Source organism: Crocuta crocuta, unplaced genomic scaffold, assembly GCF_008692635.1.
Source record: "Crocuta crocuta isolate KB4526 unplaced genomic scaffold, BGI_CrCroc_1.0 scaffold45, whole genome shotgun sequence".
NCBI lineage: Eukaryota > Metazoa > Chordata > Mammalia > Carnivora > Hyaenidae > Crocuta > Crocuta crocuta.
In genome coordinates this window covers 4,731,905-4,737,904 of record NW_027530544.1, presented here as the reverse complement: position 1 = coordinate 4,737,904, position 6,000 = coordinate 4,731,905, and the positions used below count along the sequence as shown (strand labels likewise).

The 6,000-nt window shown below is 39.8% G+C and overlaps 1 protein-coding gene across 2 annotated transcripts in view; it reads left to right on the top strand.

Moving 5' to 3' along the window:
* TFRC (transferrin receptor) overlaps positions 1 to 6,000 on the top strand; it is a 28,751-nt gene that overhangs the window by 222 nt on the left and 22,529 nt on the right. The window lies entirely within an intron of this gene.

The window sequence follows — 6,000 nt, the reverse complement described above, 5'->3', positions numbered from 1 at the left end:
TTGGGGGGGGGGGGGGAGGGATGGAGCGGGGCCCGCGTGCGGGACTGGAAGGGGCCGCCGCGGCGTGGGGAGCGGGCTGCAGGTGCAGCAAAGTGGCGCCGCTGTGCAGAGAAAAGCTGCCCTTCTCTGCTTTTCTGCGCCCTCATCTCGGCCGCGGGGCGGCGAACGGTTTCTCGGTTTAGACTGACGGCGAGATGAGGGGTACCCCGCTGTCGCTCTGCGCCCCGCAATTCTGCTTGCGGGCGTTCCTTAGGCCACCCCTGTCCCTTGTCCTCACTAGCTCGTCCTTAAAAGGTACAGGACCTCGTGGGAAAGCCAAAGGCCGCGGGCGCGGGAGTGCGAGCCACGCTGCCGCAGCGTAGACTCGAGCACGTGGCTGCTTCGGGAAGTTTCCCCAAGGAGCTGCTGTCGGGGTCCGCGGGTGACCTTGAGCTTATAGCCTTACGCTCTGTCGGGGCCTACTCTGGTCCTGGCCTCACTGCTCAGAGGGACAGAGCTGCCCTGCACTCGGTTACGAGTGTGCCCTGGGAATTTGGTATGAGCTGCTGTAAGCCCTGCGTTTGAACTCTGGTACAACCTGATCTTTCAGCGATGCCGTTGGCTTTGTGTGTGGGTTCTCAGTTTTCCCTAGGCAGAAGCTGCTTGAATGCCGCAGGTGCTGACTCGAATACTCTGGTTGCTAGGCTCTCCATGCTATAAGCTGGGAGACGTAGGACTAAGACTTCTACTTTGTGAAAGCTATGGTCTGCAGGCTAAGTAAAACCTATTTAGATTGGAATTGGCTTTCCCTTTCAGGAAATTAGCAATACGGTTAAAGGGCTTGCTATATTGACAAAGGCCTTAGACGCGCATTGTGTCACTGTTTCTAGTGATGACTCTCTAATGGCGTAGTGGGTAGGATAAGAAAATATTTTGTGTTTTGACTTTTTCCCGTTAACGTTTTTTCCTCTGCTTGTAGCGACCTTGGGTGAAGCAGAGAACTTAATTGCTGCTTCTTTCTCCCTTTTTGGGGGGGATAGGGTGAAAGAATTGAAGTAAGAAATAGCTGTCCTTTTACAAAAGTATGTGGATACCTGATACCTTTATTCCAGGCTTTTATAGGAGTCGGAATACTAGATGCTGATTCAATTGCCTCTGAGCTGGGGAGTTTGACCTTATTGACAAAGACATTTAAGGTGATTTCCAAAAGTTGTTGTCCAGTGCAGAATTCAAGTTTAGGCTATTTAAAGTACTTCTTGGCTCTTCTGTTTTTCTGTTTCGGATTATCATAAACTTACTATACCTCACAAGATCTAGAATTTCAAAAGTTTTGTCATTGGTAGGAAATATTTTCCAAAAATGTACATATGGCATAGCACCCTTTAGCTTTTCTCTGATGGAATGAGGAATTTTTTTGTGAAGTCATGGTTGTGAACTTAGCCTGTACTGAAGATTGTTGGGTAGAGACAACCTCACCAACTCTGCCCTAAGTTGTGGCAGTTATTTGCCTCTGATAATGTGCTTATCTATGGTGGAGCAAGGTGCCCGGCAAAACTTGAATCAGACAATAATGAAAGCTAGTTAAATATGATCCTCTGAGGCCTTTTGTACCCCTTCTCTGTATGTGCCATTTGTCTGCTGTCTCAGATGAGCAGTGTACAGGTAGACTGCAGCAACTTCAAGTGGTCCTGACCTTTTTACTTGGACAATCTTTTTACAGAAAGCTGTATAGAAATGAAGATCCTACTTGTTTTCCTCCATGGCCTTTTCATTTTAGACCCTTAAGGCTAGAAAAGACCTTGACCATCTCTTTTCAAGTCATCCTGGGTAGATACAATTATATGTGTCCTGGGGGCCCTGCAGAAGTTTTGTAAATTCATGTAATCTTCTGCAAATGCATAGGGAAACAATTTGTAAAACGGGTATCCATAACCAATTGCTTAAGTTCTTGGAGCCCCACCAGGTAACCTTGAAATTTTTGCTACCTTTTTTTTTTTTAAGTTTATTTATTTTACTTAACTTTATTTTACCTTGAGAAAGACAGAGTGAGCAGGGGAGAGGGAGAGAATCCCAAGTAGGCTCCATGCTGTCATCACGGAGCATGATGCAGGGCTTGAATTCATGCATGAACCTTAAGGTCAGGACCTGAGCCGAAACCAAGAGTTGGATGCTTACCCGACTGAGCCACCCAGGCACCCCTAAAGTTTTTCTACTTTTTAAAATCTCCCTACTATCTATGCTTTGCCTCGTGATTCCCGAGTAAACCAGAGTAGTTGCAGGGATGGGAGACAATTCCAGGTCCAAGTCCAAGGTTTTCATTATATTCTTTTTTATGTTATTTCCAAATCATATGAGAAATGACCTTTACATACATTAAGCATGTCTCCATATTGTTAAAGAAATGAAATATCTTTATTCTTTGTTAATTATTTTTTTATTGTTAATTATTCTTTTTCAGTTCCATATCAGGTATAGGGTAGGGAAATCAATCAGAGAAAGCTTCATAAAGATGTTCCCTGAGCTGAGTCAAGAAGAAATAGAACAAAGGAAGGATGTTAGTAGAGGCAGGGCTGATTTGTCTCATTTTGGAGAAAGTAGAGGGCAGCACTTATTAGGTAGTGAAGCTCTCTAGAGCAGAGAGCCTCAAAAGTAGGTAGAAGAACTTCATTTCATGTGAGCTCCAAGGACTTCAAACTGTGGCCCATTTTCTAAATGGAAGTAGGCTTGTCAGTAATAGTAATAAACAAGTGGCTCATTCTTATTTCAAGTAAAATGGAGCAAGTAGCAGCTTTAGGTATGTTACACATAGGTGACGGTGTATTTTGTTTAGATGATCCCCCCACTCTTAGCTGTATGTATGTGTACAGACTCCTGGTTTTGAGATACCCCAAAGTAGCTTAAGACCTCAAGGTAATTACTGTATTTAAAAAAATAGAAATTAATGCCACCTTTTAGAAAGTAGGAATAAGATGATTTGAATTATAAAGGAGTTTAGGACTGTAGTCTGGCATACCTTTGCCTGCCTCCTGTCTTCCATCCCATGGCTCAGTTAAAAGACATTTCAGATACTCCTTCCATTTCATGTTCCAAACATATGTGACTCTGTTTTGCTTAATTTAATTTTCATTATTAATGTGAGAAACTGAATAGGTTTTCAAGTTATCATTGAGAGTACCAAAGATATACAGGGTGCTAATGTGTACAAAAATCCAGGTGGTGTTTGGTTTGTCTCTTGTTATGGATTATCAGCAATGGTGGTGACAGCTTGAAATAAGCTATAATAAAAGATGTTTGGCTTTTAGATGTCATCTTTTAACAGAACTAAATAACTATGAACAGAACTGTTTATAGACTGTGATTATAACTGGTATGAAAAGTTTCTCCCATGCTTTTAGAGCACATAAATTAGAGTGATTTTAGTTGGAAGAAAATTCAGTAAGGAGTTCTTTTAAATACAGAGCTTTATTATGTATGAGGTCATTTTGAAAGAATGACTCAAATTTGTTATATATAAAACTTAAAGAATAACTTTTGTAGATATCCTAGAACTATCCTGTTCTTACAGATAATGGCGTTAAATTATGAAGTTAAAGTGGAATTGCCTAAGTCACTATTTTTTTCCTCTGACTTAATTCTTTTAGGTTAATAGTCTTCATTTTGTGTCTGGATATTGAAATAGAAATAACATACTGGTGTTCTCAGTAAAAACTGTACTTAGATTTTAATTATACAAAATCATAATTACATGTTCTATTAATATCTGTTTATGCAGAATTGCAATCAATTCAATCTCATCATTTAAATCCTTTATTTAGGTCATTTAAAAGTGTCACTTTAGTCTCAAAATTAATTTAAAACTAGAAACACATTGAGGAATGGCTGGTTTAGATCAGCATTAAAGTTGTAAACTGGTTTTTCCTAGAATAGGGTGATTAAAATTGGTTCAGGGTGGGGTCTTCTAGTTCTGGTTCTAGTGATTGGGTTTGTAGGGTTCTGGTGCAGTGATAGTGATAAGCTTTTTGTACCAGATAGGGCATGAGACTGTGCTTCTAAGAATATGATCTTGCTTCTTGGCTCTGGTCTTTAAAGCTTGGAGATTAAATTTTTGTTGTTGTTAATAGGTTTTGAAAGGAGACTTTTCTAATGCCAGTTTATATAACATCTTTTACTTTACAATCTGCATATATCTCAGTTTGCTTTGTCACATGTGGATGTTAAATGCGCTGCAAGTGCACTTGTAGTGTAGGAAAAGCCTTAAGATCGTATGAAATAAATGACCATTTTATATATCTCAACATAATAATCACTTAAAAACATCTAGATGCACTCAAATCAATTAATTAGAAAATCCCAATTTCACTTAATACCAATGCTTTAACTTAGCATAGGACTCTGTTGGTTAAAGAAGTGTTTTTTTACTTTTAAAATGGGTGTCAAGGTGCCTGGCTGGCTCAGTCAGTAGAGCATGTGACTTTTTTTTTTCTTATTAGTTTAATGTTTATTTTTGAGAGAAAGAGTAAGAAGAGGGGAGGGACAGAGAGAGAGGTAGACACAGAATCTGAAGCAGGCTCCAGGCTCCGAGCTGTCAGCACAGAGCCTGATATGGGGCTGGAACCCACAACCTGTGAGATCATGACCTGAGCTGAAGTCAGATGCTTAATCAACTGCTCAACTAACTGGGCCACCCCAGGTGCCCCAGAGCATGTGACTCTTGATCTCGGGTTGTAGGTTCAAGCCCTATGTTGGGTGTAGAGATTACTTGAAAATTTAAAAAAAAAAAATCTTTTAGCAGTGCCTGGATAGCTCAGTCAGTTGAGCATCCAACTCTTGATCTCAGCTCAGGCCTTAATTAATCCCAGTGTCGTGGGATTGAGGCCCTGGTCTCTTTGCTGAGCTTGGAGTCTGCTTGGGATGCTCTCTCTCCCCTCTGCCCTTTCCCGTTTGGGATTTTTTCTTTCCCTCTCTCTTCCGTCTGCCCCTCTCCCCCTCTTTCTCTCAAATAAAAAATTTTTAAATCTTAAGTAATAAAAATGGTTGTCATTTATTTATTTTTAAATTTAATTTATGGATAGTTGACATACAATATATAGTTTTAGGCACACAACAGTGATTCAGAGGTTAAGATTAATTTCTTAAATTTCTGGAGATGAGAACATAATTTTCCTAACCCAGTAACCACTGAACTTCAGTTTTTGAATTATTAGTTTTCAGCCTTAAACATGACACACACTTAACATCTCAGATGGCTGGCCTCTTTGTAAAACAGCATATTGTGTTTTTCCTTTGTCTATTCTTTTTACATTAAAAATCTATCAAATCATTTGTAAAAACTGTTTAATCAGAAGGATCAGGTTTTCTCTCCTTTTATATTGGAGATGGTTTATTACTGGTTTATTACCAGTCTTTTTAGCATGGCCAGTCTTGACTGAATTCTACTGCAGGTTTTTTTTTCTTCAGGTGCTAGTCTGTTGTCTTTTGTATTTGTCCCTTTGACTATTAATTCAGTTACTTAAATTTACCTACCATGGTAAGTAGAACCATGGTAGGAGAACTTGAAATAATAGTACAGTATATATCCATGTAGCCTTTATTCTGATTCATCAATTACTAATAGTTGCCACAATTGCTTTCTTATACACTTTTAAATTATTTGTTTTTAGTTTATTTTGAGAGAGAAAAGTGAGCAGGGGAGGGACACAGAGAGAGATAGAGAATCCCAAGCAGTCTTGCACTATCAGTGCAGAACCCTGTGTGGGGCTCAAACTCATGAAGTCTAGAATGGGATGCTTAACCGACTGAGCTACCCAGGCATCCCTAGGTGCTCCTCTTATACACTTTTTTAAATTGAGCTATTTGAAAGGAAGTTATAAGTGTTAGGAGACTTCATTCTTTTTTTCTTTTTTTAAGTTTTTCAATTTTTTTTTTTTTTTGTAATCTCTACACCCAACATATGGCTTGAACTCATGACCCTGAAAGCAAGAGTCGCATGTTCTTCCAGTGGAGCCAGCCAGGTGCCCCAAT